Source organism: Nerophis ophidion, linkage group LG04 (genome assembly GCF_033978795.1).
Source record: "Nerophis ophidion isolate RoL-2023_Sa linkage group LG04, RoL_Noph_v1.0, whole genome shotgun sequence".
Taxonomy (NCBI): domain Eukaryota; kingdom Metazoa; phylum Chordata; class Actinopteri; order Syngnathiformes; family Syngnathidae; genus Nerophis; species Nerophis ophidion.
In genome coordinates this window covers 27,617,492-27,632,673 of record NC_084614.1, presented here as the reverse complement: position 1 = coordinate 27,632,673, position 15,182 = coordinate 27,617,492, and the positions used below count along the sequence as shown (strand labels likewise).

General features: G+C 43.9%; 1 protein-coding gene across 2 annotated transcripts in view; it reads left to right on the top strand.

Moving 5' to 3' along the window:
- LOC133551242 (gap junction delta-2 protein-like) overlaps window positions 1-15,182 on the top strand; it is a 57,408-nt gene that overhangs the window by 29,366 nt on the left and 12,860 nt on the right. The gene's annotated exons all lie outside the window — the stretch shown is intronic.

The following is a 15,182-nucleotide window of genomic DNA, read 5'->3' as shown; positions in this document are numbered from 1 at the left end:
CACTGGAGCAACTTAAATCCGTAGATTGGTAAGTGTTTGTGTCGCATTAAATGTGGGTATCTAGTTTCAAATGTACATACAGCTAGCGTAAATAGAATGTTAGCATCGATTAGCGTAGCATGTTAGCATCGATTAGCTGGCAGTCATGCTGCGACCAATAATGTCTGATTAGCACATACGTCAACAACATCAACAAAACTCACCTTTATGATTTCGTTGACTTAATCGTTGCAAATGCATCTGCAGGTTATCCATACATCTCTGTGCCATGTCTGTATTAGCATCGCCGGTAGACACTCTGGCAAATTCAATGGGGGTCTGGCGGCAGATTTCTTGCCAGTGGTGCAACTTGAATCCCTATCCTGTTAGTGTTGTTACACCCTCCGACAACACACCATCGAGGAATGATGTCTCCAAGGTTCCAAAAAATAGTCGAAAAAACGGAAAATAACAGAGCTGAGACCCGGTGTTTGTAATGTGAAAATGAAAATGGTGGGTGTATTACCTCGGTGACGTCACGTTCTGACGTCATCGCTAAAAGACCGATAAACAGAAAAGCGTTTAATTTGCCAAAATTCACCCATTTAGAGTTTGGAAATCGGTTAAAAAAATACATGGTCTTTTTTCTGCAACATCAAGGTATATATTGACGCTCGCATGGGTTTGGTGATAATGTTCCCCTTTAATGAAACTGCCTAACAATAAAACCACATAAGAAACCAAGAACTTGCCCTCAATCAATGAATCAGGAAACCATCCCAAGCGGAGGCGGATCAGCAGCGCAGAGATGTCCCCAGCTCATCCTTCCTCGGTCCCGACACTGGACGAGCGGCCCATTCTGGGTCCCGACTCTGGACAGCTAGTATTTCATCCATGGCCACCGGACCGGACCCCCTCCACAAGGGAGAGTGGGACATAGGAGAAAAAGAAAAGAAACGGCAGATCAACTGGTCTAAAAAGGGGGTCTATTTAAAGGCTATGTATACAAATGAGTTTTAAGGTGAGACTTAAATGCTTCTACTTTAGGTAGCATCTCAAACTGTTTCCGGGAGGGCATTCCAGAGTACTGGAGCCCGAACGGAAAACGCTCTATAGCCCACAGACTTTTTTTGGGCTCTGGTAATCACTAATAAGCCGGGGTCCTTTGAACGCAGATTTCTTGCTGGGACATATGGTACAATACAATCGGCAAGATAGGATGGAGCTAGACCGTGTAGTATTTTATACATAAGTAGTAAAACCTTAAAGTCACATCTTAAGTGCACAGGAAGCCAGTGTAGGTGCGCCAGTATAGGCGTAATATGATCAAACTTTCTTGTTCTTGTCAAAAGTCTTGCAGCCGCATTTTGTACCAACTGTAATCTTTTACTCCTCTCTGAGCTGCCACCTTATCGTGGTAGAGGAGTTTGCGTGTCCCAATGATCCTAGGAGCTATGTTGTCCGGGGGCTTTATGCCCCCTGGTAGGGTCTCCCAAGGCAAACAGGTTCTAGGTGAGGGATCAGACAAAGAGCAGCTCGAAGACCTCTATGAAGAAGACAAAACATGGACGCAGATTTCCCTCGCCCTGACGCGGGTCACCGGGGCCCCCCTCTGGAGCCAGGCCCGGAGGTGGGGCATGATGGGGCCCGGCCGGGCACAGCCCGAAGAGGCAACGTGGGTCACCCCTCCAATGGGCTCACCCCCCATAGCAGGGGCCATAGAGGTCGGGTGCAATGTGAGCTGGGCGGCAGCCGAAGGCAGGGCACTTGGCGGTCCGATCCTCGGCTACAGAAGCTAGCTCTTGGGACGTGGAACGTCACCTCACTGGGGGGGAAAGAGCCTGAGCTAGTGCGCGAAGTAGAGAAGTTCCGGCTGGATATAGTCGGACTCACTTCGACGCACAGCAAGGGCTCTGGAACCACTTCTCCTAAAGGGACGGACCCTCTTCCACTCTGGCGTTGCCGACAGTGAGAGGCGACGGGCTGGGTGGCAATTTACCCCCGGCTTAAAGCCTGCACGTTGGAGTTCAACCCAGTGGACGAAAGGGTAGCCTCCCTCCGCCTTCGGGTGGGGGGACGGGTCCTGACTGTTGTTTGTGCTTACGCACCAAACAGCAGTTCAGAGTACCCACCCTTTTTGGGTACACTCGAGGGAGTACTGGAAAGTGCTCCCCCGGGTGATTCCCTTGTCCTACTGGGGGACTTCAACGCTCATGTTGGCAACAACAGTGAAACCTGGAGAGGCGTGATTGGGAAGAATGGCCGCCCGGATCTGAACCCGAGTGGTGTTTTGTTATTGGACTTTCGTGCTCGCCACAATTTGTCCATTACAAACACCATGTTCAAACATAAGGGTGTCCATATGTGCACTTGGCACCAGGACACCCTAGGCCGCGGTTCCATGATCGACTTTGTAGTTGTGTCATCCGATTTGCGGCCTTATGTTTTGGACACTCGGGTGAAGAGAGGGGCGGAGCTTTCTACCGATCACCACCTGGTGGTGAGTTGGCTGCGATGGTGGGGGAGGATGCCGGATCGACCTGGCAGCCCCAAACGCATTGTGAGGGTCTGCTGGGAACGTCTGGCAGAGTCTCCTGTCAGAGAAAGTTTCAATTCCCACCTCCGGAAGAACTTCGAACATGTCACGAGGCAGGTGCTGGACATTGAGTCCGAGTGGACCATGTTCCGCACCTCTATTGTCGAGGCGGCTGATCGGAGCTGTGGCTGCAAGGTAGTTGGTGCCTGTCGGGGCGGCAATCCTAAAACCCTATGGTGGACACCAGCGGTGAGGGATGCCGTCAAGCTGAAGAAGGAGTCCTATCAGGTCCTTTTGGCTCATAGGACTCCGGAGGCAGTGGACAGGTACCGACAGGCCAAGCGGTGTGCGGCTTCAGCGGTCACTGAGGCAAAAACTCGGACATGGGAGGAGTTCGGGGAAGCCATGTACAACGACTTCCGGACGGCTTCGAAGCGATTCTGGACCACCGCCCGCCGCCTCAGGAAGGGTAAGCAGTGCACTATCAACACCGTATATGGTGCGGATGGTGTTCTGCTGACCTCAACTGGGGATGTTGTGGATAGGTGGAAGGAATACATCGAAGACCTCCTCAATCTCACCAACACATCTTCCTATGAGGAAGCAGTGCCTGGAAAATCTGTGGTGGACTCTCCTATTTCTGGGGCTGAGGTCGCTGAGGTAGTTAAAAAGCTCCTCGGTGGCAAGGCCCCGGGGGTGGACGAGATCCGCCCGGAGTTCCTTAAGGCTCTGGATGCTGTGGGGCTGTCTTGGTTGACAAGACTCTGAAGCATCGCGTGGACATCGGGGGCGGTACCTCTGGATTGGCAGACCGGGGTGGTGGTTCCTCTCTTTAAGAAGGGGGACCGGAGGGTGTGTTCCAACTATCGTGGGATCACACTCCTCAGCCTTCCCGGTAAGGTTTATTCAGGTGTACTGGAGAGGAGGCTACGCCGGATAGTAGAACCTTCGATTCAGGAGGAGCAGTGTGGTTTTCGTCCTGGTCGTGGAACTGTGGACACGTTCTATACTCTCGGCAGGGTTCTTGAGGGTGCATGGGAGTTTGCCCAACCAGTCTACATGTGCTTTGTGGACTTGGAGAAGGCATTCGACCGTGTCCCTCGGAAAGTCCTGTGGGGAGTGCTCAGAGAGTATGGGGTATCGGACTGTCTTATTGTGGCGGTCCTTTCCCTGTACGATCAGTGCCAGAGCTTGGTTCGCATTGCCGGCAGTAAGTCGAACACATTTCCAGTGAGGGTTGGACTCCGCCAAGGCTGTCCTTTGTCACCGATTCTGTTCATAACTTTTATGGACAGAATTTCTAGGCGCAGTCAAGGCGTTGAGGGGTTCCGGTTTGGTGGCTGCAGGATTAGGTCTCTGCTTTTTGCAGATGATGTGGTCCTGATGGCTTCATCTGACCGGGATCTTCAGCTCTCACTGGATCAGTTTGCAGCCGAGTGTGAAGCGACCGGAATGAGAATCCGCACCTCCAAGTCCGAGTCCATGGTTCTCGCCCGGAAAAGGGTGGAGTGCCATCTCCGGGTTGGGGAGGAGACCCTGCCCCAAGTGGAGGAGTTCAAGTACCTAGGAGTCTTGTTCACGAGTGAGGGAAGAGTGGATCGTGAGATCAACAGGCGGATCGGTGCGGAGTCTTCAGTAATGCGGACGTTGTACCGATCCGTTGTGGTGAAGAAGGAGCTGAGCCGGAAGGCAAAGCTCTCAATTTACCGGTCGATCTACGTTCCCATCCTCACCTATGGTCATGAGCTTTGGGTCATGACCGAAAGGATAAGATCACGGGTACAAGCGGCCGAAATGAGTTTCCTCCGCCGTGTGGCGGGGCTCTCCCTTAGAGATAGGGTGAGAAGCTCTGCCATGCGGGAGGAACTCAAAGTAAAGCCGCTGCTCCTCCACATCGAGAGGAGCCAGATGAGGTTGTTTGGGCATCTGGATAGGATGCCACCCGAAGGCACGTCCAACCGGTAGGAGGCCACGGGGAAGACCCAGGACACGTTGGGAAGACTATGTCTCCCGGCTGGCCTGGGAACGCCTCGGGATCCCCCGGGAAGAACTAGACAAAGTGGCTGGGGAAAGGGAAGTCTGGGTTTCCCTGCTTAGGCTGTTGCCCCCGCGACCCGACCTCGGATAAGCGGAAGAAGATGGATGGATGGATGGATGGACATGGGGAGACCCGAAAATAATACATTACAGTAATCGAGACGAGATGTAAAAAACGCATGGATAATGATCTCGGCGTAACTAGTGGACAAAATGGAGCGAATTTTAGCGATATTACAGAGATAAAAGAAGGCCGTTTTAGTAACATTCTTAACGTGTGACTCAAACGAGAGAGTTGGGTCGAAGATGATGCTCAGATTCCTTACTGACTCGCCTTGTTTAATTGTTTGGTTGTCAAATATTAAAGTTGTATTATTAAACAGAGGTCAGTGTCTAGCAGGACCGATAATCAGTATTTCCGTTTTTTTGCCGTTGAGTTGCAGAAAGTTAGTGGAAATCCATTGTTTAATTTCATTAAGACACGCCTCCAGCTGACTACAATCCGGCTTGTTGGTCAGCTTTAGGGGCATGTAGAGTTGGGTGTCATCAGCATAACAGTGAAAGCTAACACCTTATTTGCGTATGATGTCACCTAGCGGCAGCATGTGGATGCTTAAGAGTGCAGGGCCAAGGACCAAACCCTGGGGAACTCCACACGTTGGCTTAATATAGTCCGAGGTCACATCGTTATGGGAGGCGCACTGCATCCTGTCAGTAAGATAGGAGTTAAACCAAGACAGGGCTAAGTCTGACATACCAATTCGTGTTTTGATACGCTCTAATAAAATATTATGATTGACGGTATCGAAAGCAGCGCTAAGATCTAGGAGCAGCAACATAGATGACGCATCAGAATCCATCGTTAGCAATAGATCATTAAGTCATTTTTGCGAGGGCTGTCTCCGTTGAGTGATTTGCCCTGAAACCGGATTGAAAAGTATCACATAGATTGTTAGACGCTAAGTGTTCATTTAGCTGCTCTGCATCAATTTTTTCGAGGATTTTTGAAATAAAGGGAAGGTGAGACACCGGTCGGTAGTTTGCCATGAGGTCAGGGTCGAGGTTAGGTCTTTTAAGGAGAGGATGAATAACCGTTTTTTGAATGCTAGGGGAACGGTGCCAGAGGAAAGTGATAAGTTTATAATGTTTAGCACTGATAGACCTAATAATACAAAGAGCTCCTTGATAAGTTTCCCAGGAAATGCGTCAAGTAAACATGTTGTTTCTTTTATTTCATTTACACGTTGTAACAATTCTTCTAATGTTATTTCATCAAAACAAGAGAAACTATTTTGGATATTTGCATTATCCGCCGTATATACAGTCGTATCTGTGTTAATAGAACCCAGTTGTAGCTGGGAAGCATTGTCTTTAATCTCCTTTCTAATGAGTTCAATTTTCTTATTGAAGAATTTCATGAAGTCATCTGCTGAGTGGGTGGAGCTACTGGAAGGAGTCCCTTGTTGGGTTAGCGATGCTACTGTACTAAACAAAAATTTTGGATCGTTTTTATTAGATTTGAGTAATATTCAGCTTTAGCTAACGTAAGCATGCGTTTATAAGTTATTAAACTATCACTCCATGCTTGATGGTAGTTTAGTCGCGCGCCATTTGCGTTCCAGCTTTCTACATGATAATTTATGAGCTCTAGTTTCTTCTCTAAACCATGGGGTATGCCTTTTTGGAGCCTTTTTTAACTTCAGCGGTGCTATACTATCAATGGTTTCGTGCAGGGCATAGTTAAAGTTGTTAGTGAGGTTATCAATAGAGTCCACATACTTTGGGAATGGTGCCATTACCGAGGGCAGTAGGCCAGCAAGAGTCGTCGTTGTGACAGCATTAATGTTGCGGCTGCTATAGCAGTTATTATTAACTTGCTGAACATGAGTCTGAACCTCAAATTTTATAAGGTAATGATCATACATTACTTTAGTATACGGGAGTATCATAGCTTTGGAAACGGTGATACCCCTGACAAGCACTAGGTCTATCGTATTACCGTTGCGATGCATGGGTTCATCTATTATTTGTGTAAGACCACAGCTATCAATTATAGTCTGGAGCGCCATGCTCGGTGGGTCCGATGGGGTATTCATATGGATATTAAAGTCCCCCTTTATGTTTATATTATTGGCGTGCATCACTAGATCAGCAACGAACCCTGAGAATTCATTGATAAAGTCCGAAAAGGGCCCTGGGGGGCGGTAGATAACAGCCAGGTATAGAGGCAGCGGTGTGACAGACCTCATAGTAAGCACCTCAAAGGATTTATATTTATTATTTAAGTTAGGAATAAGGTTAAAGTTTTCGTTGTATATTAGTGCGACCCCCTCACCCCTTTTAAGGATATGGGCAATATGTGTATTCGTATAGTTAGGAGGAGATGCCTCATTTGGTGCAAAAAAAGTCGTCTGGTTTAAGCCAGGTTTTGCTGAGACCGATGACGTTAAGATTGTTGTCTCTGATGATATCATTAACTAATAACGTTTTGGGAGACAATGATCTTATGTTTAAAAAGCCCATATTATAGGTAGTGGGCTGTTTTAAGGAGTTTTTGATCAAATTATCCGTAGTAGCAATATTAATAATGTTGCGTTTATTATGCGTAGTGCACTTAAAATAATTACGACCATATCTAGAAATTGATATGACGGGAATTTTCCGATTGTTTGCTTGGTGCTGCAATAAACTGAACGCATCATAATTTACAAACGTATCACCTCAGTAAAACGCATGTCCAACCCTGACACAGTCACAGCAGAAAAAAAGAATTAAAGGCCGCGTCAAAGGCAGCTAGATGTAGCCGGCGAAGTATTCCAATGCTAGCGAGGTGGTCCAACGTACACGCATCTTTCAGTCCAAAACGGCCCCATCCATCCACATCCAGAATTTTCTGGCGGTCGTAAGTGATCACAGAGTGTCCACTCTGTAAGCCAGTCATTAAGTTTGCAGAATTGTCCGGTATTTTTTGCCAAATGTTCTCTTTCTACCATGAGCGTCTGTAGCCGCAACCCGTCAAGGCGCCGCCATCTTGCCATCATTCCGTCGATCATTCTACAGTTATAAATGTAGACAGGCTGTCGTCACTCAGGTCCGAAAGGAGCTGGAGGGGCCGTGGCCTCCAGCTCCGCCTGAATTTCGGGAGATTTTCAGGAGAAAATTTGTCACGGCAGGTTTTCGAGAGAGGCGCTGAATTTCGGGAGTCTCCCGGAATATCCGGGAGGGTTGGCAAGTATGGCTTGGAGTGATAAATGAAAAAAAACATAGGAGCAGCAACGCTATGGACGACTAGTAGACGGAACGGCACTTATACTTCCTGTTCAAGGCATGAACAGGAATAAATACTGTAGACTTTCAATCTGCAGCGCCTGCAGTGAGCGAACCCGTCCAAAAGATGGCACCCGAGCCCAAACAAAAACACACCTTTACAGTGTCTGTGTGTTTGCAAGTTTGTTGTACTCAAAACATTGAGGCTGTTGGCGAAGAAAAACCCATAGATTATCCGCAGATGTGTATAAGCCGCAGGGTACAAAGCTTGGGAAAAAAAATAGCACTTATAGCCTAGAAAATATAGTAAATGTGCATTTTACTTGGAGGAGACCTAACAACTTACAATTATACCATTCTCGATCTGTGGTTTTCCTCACACTTTTCATTATAGTCATCAATGGTGCACTTCTGTGGTAGTATAAAAAACGAAAAACGTTGCAGCCCAAACATTGTACAGGTGCAATGTGCTTGTGTGTTTGACACTACTTGGCTATTTTTTAAGAAATTGATACTCACTATGGTTAATCATGACATAAACATCTAATTTTCCACATAGTGTTTAGCGACAGGCTATTTACATTGACCTCCGCTTAAAAAATGTCCATTATATATGTGGAATTTGACATAAAACTTACATCACAATACCATTCTTGATCTTGTCACGGCTTGGACTATGGGATATTTTGTTTTTCCAACTCAAAGGATGATTGGCACGAGCCAGGCGTGAATGTAAGTACATTTTTATTTATTCTCTAACAAAACAAAAAAATGGCAAACAAAAGGCGCGCACAATGGCGGAGAACTAACTTGACTACTCAAAACAAAAACAGCACAATGGCATGACTATATACAAAAAACAAACTAAACAACTGAGAGATAACAAAACCAACAACTTACTTGACAAGAGCATGAGGAAAATAGCATGGCTTGGCATCAAGGTATTGAGGAATACGGAGGTATGTAGGTAGGTATATAAAGTTGACAGGACGAAGAACAGAAACAGAATAGCTTAAATAGCAGTGGCATAATCAGTGATGGAACAGGTGCGTGATATGACAGCTGAAACTAATGAGTTGGCATGGTAACGAAAACAAACCCGGAAGTGCAAAACAGGAAACAAGCGTCCAAAAAACAAAACCGAACATAACCAAAACAAAACATGATCCATAGGCGTGACAGATCTATGGTTATCATCACACTTTTCATTATTGCCAACAACAGTACACTTCTGTGGTAGCATTCCAGAACCAAAACATGAAAAAACGGGCTTTCAAAGATTATGAATTAACTCGGGATTAATCACAACAAAAATATTGCAATAATCATGCATTATACCAGATTAATCACACTATTTATTTTGACCGTTCATGCTCCTTTACCTTGACATTCGCATGTAGTTCGTTTGCCCCATTCCTTGAGAGTTGTATAAACCTATAACCCTTCCTGCCCTAAGACAACTGGGATAGGCTCCAGCATGTGGTTCCGCTGTATATTCACAGTGTGTGTGAAAGAATTTATGTGCATTATTCAATATGTCTAGCTGTCATCCTGTGGGCCCTTGTTGCCCCTGGGGATTGCAGGCGGCAGTGGCTGCCTTATTAATGAATGAATGTGTGTGTGTGTGAGAGTGTGTGTGTGAGTGTGTGTGTGTGTGTGTGTGCGTGTGTGTGTGTGTGTGTGTGTGTGTGTGCGTGCGTGCGTGACTCTGAGTGTGTGTGTGTGTGTGTGTGGGAGATAGACCGAGTTTTGCCAGCACACCAGCAGCACAACACACATTATTCCGTATATTTCTTCTGCTTCTACAACATGCCATCATTTTCTTATCGTGTTCACGTCAGAAGTAAACAATCAGCTTACAGTATGTTGACATTTTCAGCTGACAGTAATACATGGTAGAAAATGACAAAAAAAGGAAAACCTGCAAAATAAAAGTGTGCGCTTGCGAGCCACATCCTTGCAGATTGAAGCAGCAATCCCCTCCAAATGTTATTGAAGCTGTGGCACCCCGTCGTCAAAAAAGTAATGATTAGTCGTAACTGAGAGGACACCCTCGGGGAGGCGGACAGCTGTTGTTACCGAGGCGATGAGCGGTGACTGATGGGAGAAAAACGCACTAGTGTGTCGCATGCCACTATAGGTGTAATGTAATAATTTAATGGTAAGTGTTAGGAAAATGTACCCTTACCCTCTGAAATGACCAGGAAATGAACATGTTTTGGTTGCTAACTTATGATATTTTTTCAAAAATAATATTGCAAATGTGGACTCAAACACCCTGCAATTACAAGGAAATTAACAAATTTTGGATACTTAAACTTAACTTTTGATATTATTTTATAATATAGATTTCAAACCAGGACAACAAGCCCCTGTAATTACCTGAAAATCAGCATACTTTGGTTAGGTAAACATGACTTTTATTATTTTGTAATAAATGTTGTAATTTTTTTACTTAGCCCTCTGTAGTTACCAGGAAATCACAATATGTTTATCACCTCAACGTAACTTTTGAACTTTTAAAAATGTATTCAACCTGTAATTACAAGGAAATGAAGATATTTGGATGATTCAAAAATAACTTCAGATTTTTTTTTAAACACCCTATGTGATTAACAAGAAATTAACATAATTTATGGGCTATTGTTTAAAATAATACATACACGGTTTTACTCTGCAACACACTGGGGTGAAAAATCCGGAAGTGGTGGTTATTTGATAATTATTTGACTATTGTGCAGATTCAGAGCCTAGGGCAGTGCCGGGCCAATCTGCTCTAAAGTACACTATTGGCTAAATGCAGGGCTGAAACACTGATGTTTGCAGATAACCTTCCTTCACTTCTTTCTGCTGATGCAGCAATCTGTCATGCATGTGCTGATTATCCTGTTATCCTGCAGTGGATTGCACATATTGACACACACACACACACACACACACACACACGCACACACACACACACACACACACACACACACACACACACACACACACACACACACACACACACACACACGCGCGCACGGACGCACGCACGCACACACATACACGCGCGTGCACACACAGACACACACACACACACGGTATATATACACCCACACAAACACGTACACACGCACACAAAACACCCAATAAGTTCATTGTTCCAGAACCTATTAATGATACAAATTGCCCCAACAAAAAGGCTCAATATGTACTTTACAATACGGAATAAATAAGATATATCTAAAAGGAAAGTTATTGTCAAACTTTGGTGTTATGTTACAAGACAATTAAATAACACTTATAGCACTTTTAGCACACTAAGACAGTAAAAATACACATTTTCAGTAATGAAAAGTTAATTAGTAAGCAATAAAAAAAAAAGGCCGTATCCGCTGTCGGAGGTAAGAAATAAACATGAATACTGTATTTTTCCCCCAAACATAACTTTGATTTATTGTGTACAATGAATTTGTCCAGGGTGTACTCCGCCTTCCGCCCGATTGTAGCTGAGATAGGCACCAGCGCCCCCCGCCACCCCAAAGGGAGTATGCGGCAGGAAATGGATGGATGGATGGATGGAATTTGTTGAATGATAAAAATGTACAATGTAACCCACTGATGTGTGGAAAATGGTTATAGTTTGGTTGCTTATACTACCTTTTTTTAAATTATATAATGTTATGTATTTTAAATGATAAATGTTAAAACATAGTACTCCCACCACCTGCAATTAGAAGGAATGTAACATATAGTGTTGCTACTTTTAATTACCAGGAAATTAACATACTGTGTTTTAGCTGATTAAACACTACTTTTGATATTTTATTTGACTTACAATTACTAGGAAATTTAAATAATTCAATTACTTAAACACTAACATGTTTGAATAATAAATGTTTTTAAAATGGGAACCGAGTTATAGTTACCGACCAAATTCCGTTGACGCTACCGGTTACCGTTACACGTGAAATCATACGGAACTGTATTTCGAAACCTTTGTTACATATGACATCACTTCCAGTTACACAGGATTAGGCGCTTGGCGGGCTTGCAGGCAAAGTCGTAGTAAAATCAGTCTGTCTCTAGAGATAATGTTACAATTTTCCCTTCCAACAAAGCTAGTATGCCTGATTAGTGCTCAAAAATAAGGCTCCACTTTTCAAACTGTGCTAGTCTAATGCTAATTCATATTGGATATTCCATATACATGCTTCTGATTAGCATTAGCGATTTTACATGGCAATCTCAATGTGTGAGTGTGAGCGTGAATGTCGTTCTATCTGTGTTGGTCCTGCGATGAAGTGGCGACTTGTCCAGGGTGTATACTCGCCTTCCGCTCAAATGTAGCTGGGATAGGCTACAGCCGCCCCGCAATCCCGGGAGGCGGAAGCAGTAGATAATGGATGGGTGGATGGAATATCAACCACCCCAAATTGGGCAATTAAAACTACAACTAAGAAGCACATTCCAATCGAACAGTTTGTGTGTAAAACAGTGAATACAATACTTACGTTGTAAGACTAAACAAACCACAAGATTGGCATATCCAACATTATGGCAAAGACAACTTCCTGACATTTTCAACACACTGAGGACAAACTGAAATTAATCCATACTTACAAATGAGACTTAAAAGTGTAAGAAAACAAGATATAACAACTAGACAGCATAGTTATTATTATTAGCTCAGTCTATATGTATTGATTTATGTATTATTAAACACATTAACATTTGTCACCACATAACCACACACAAATGTACCACAAGTTATTACTCCTGAGTACTGGCATGTATTCCCAGGTTCCGGGAATGGGTTCAAAATTTGAAGGTACCCATCCTAACTGTTTGTAACTATAATAAAGTTCCTTAAATCCTAAAACTTCTGTAATTAGCAGGAATTTAACATACTTAGCAGAACATGACTTACACTTAAGGGTAATTGTAGTTAATTATTCTTTAAAATATATATTGTATGAAAATAATTTACATATTTAATGAGACGGCGTACCCTGCCTTCTGCCCGAGTGCAGCTGGGATAGTCTCTGGCACCCCGCAACCCTGAGAATAACAAGCGATAAAAAAATATGGATGCAATTTATTTATTTTAAATGTTATAAGAAATGACCATATTTAGGGTCAACAAATTAATTTTTTATCATTTTTAATAAAAAACCCAGTGCAAGAACATTAACATCATTTGTGTCGACCCATTTAAATGAATGCATTTTCTTTGGTCTTTCCAAAGACATGCACCTGGGGAGAGGTTGATTGGCAACACTAAATTGGCCCTAGTGTGTGAATTTTGTCTGTCTATCTGTGTTGGCCCTGCGATGAGGTGGCGACTTGTCCAGGTTGTACACCGCCTTCCTCCCCATTGTAGCTGAGATAGGCACCAGTGCCCCCAGGCAATAAGCGGTAGAAAATGGATGGATGGATGGCATTTTCTTAGGTTGTAACCAAAATGTGACACATTCAAAAGATGGAGGCAAGAAAACAGTATTTATGTTGTTTTTCTAATCAAAACAAATAAAAAAAACATACATGTACAAGTTTTGTGATTGGAAAACGACAACATTATTTCAAAATATTTGGCATATGACTGTGGCAATCATTTACATGATACATAATAAAGTTAAGTTAAAAGTACCAATGATTGTCACACACACTAGGTGTGGCGAAATTATTTTCTGCATTTGACCCATCACCCATGATCACATCCTGGGAGGTGAGGGGAGCAGTGGGCAGCAGCAGTGCCACGCCCGGGAATCATTTTTGTTAATCTCATCCCCAATTTTAAACCTTGATGTTGAGTGCCAAGCAGGGAAGTAATGGGTCCTATTTTTATTGTCTTTGGTATGACTCGGCCGGGGTTTGAACTCACAACCTATCAATCTCAGGGCGGACACTAAATGTAAGTCATATTCAGCTTTTGTTAAATAATCCTAATGAAAATGCTTTCAAAAGGTTAATTTTAAGTGAGCAACATATGGACCGACTAAAACACCATTGCATTCAGTAAATTGAAGCTTGAACAATCCCAGTTGGGCACAACAAGTGATATTTTCCTCTAATACTATCTTATAGTTTTGTACAATATCAGCCTTTTTAATTAGAACTATTACATTTAACTAGAGAAGCTCCAAAAGGTACAGCTGAGCTTTATGGTTATTCCAAGCGCTAAGAGAGTAAAAGTCAGTGTAGCGTACTCGCTCACAGCTGCTCACAGACGCTCGGCCAAGTTTGCCATTTTGCACAAGTCACACACATGGCTGACTCTCAGGCATTGTCTCGGTGTCTGCGTCTCACACAGAAAGAAACACACTTAGCATTCGCTCGCAGGTGGAGCGGCGCTCTATTTTGGACCTTTTTCACACTAATGACACAAACTCTTCGGCTGCTTTGACTCTGTGACGTCCTCAGTCGCAGTCGTGAGCTCTCGCCAAGGAGACAAATGAAGACCAATATGAACATGCAGCAAAACTGTGAATAACAATCAAAATGTTATAGAAGTCCTCAAACAACAAGCTTTACATTTGAGGGATGAACCATGAATTAATTAACGTGGACCCCGACTTAAACAAGTTGAAAAACTGATTCGGGTGTTACCATTTAGTGGTCAATTGTACGGAATATGTACTGAACTGTGCAATCTACTAATAAAAGTTTCAAGCAATCAATCAAAAGGATATATTCATCTCGTACACTGTATAAATATCCTCTTCTCACCTTGCTCCTCTTTTCCACATTGCGGCAGTTGCTTTGGTAACAGGCCTTTAAACACCAGCGAGAACTACTATATAAATATTAAAATCAGTCCCTCTGCGATTTCTTTGTTCATTTTGTGATTTTTATGGCCTAAAATGCCTGATTTCAAGGCAGCTTTCTCAAAAAGTTGCACAAAAATTGTTGCAGTGTAAAAAAAAAACATTTCCAATTTGTTATCAATGTTTTCTTGTGAAGTAATTTGGTGGCCACTAAACAAGCTTTTATGGCCCCATTTCCATCATTACAAGTAATTGATTTTCTTAGTTCCATCCATCCATCCATTTTCTACCGCTTATTCCGGGGGGCGCTCGTGCCTATCTCAGCTACAATCGGGCGGAAGGCGGTGTACACCCTGGACAAGTCGCCACCTCATCGCAGGGCCAACACAGATAGACAGACAACATTCACACTCACATTCACACACTAGGGCCAATTTAGTGTTGCCAATCAGGTGCATGTCTTTGGAGGTGGGAGGAAGCCGGATTACCCGGAGGGAACCCACGCATTCACGGAGAAGACATGCAAACTCCACACAGAAGATCCCGAGCCCGGGATTTAACCCAGGACTACAGGACCTTCGTATTGTGAGACAGACACACTAACCCCTCTTCCA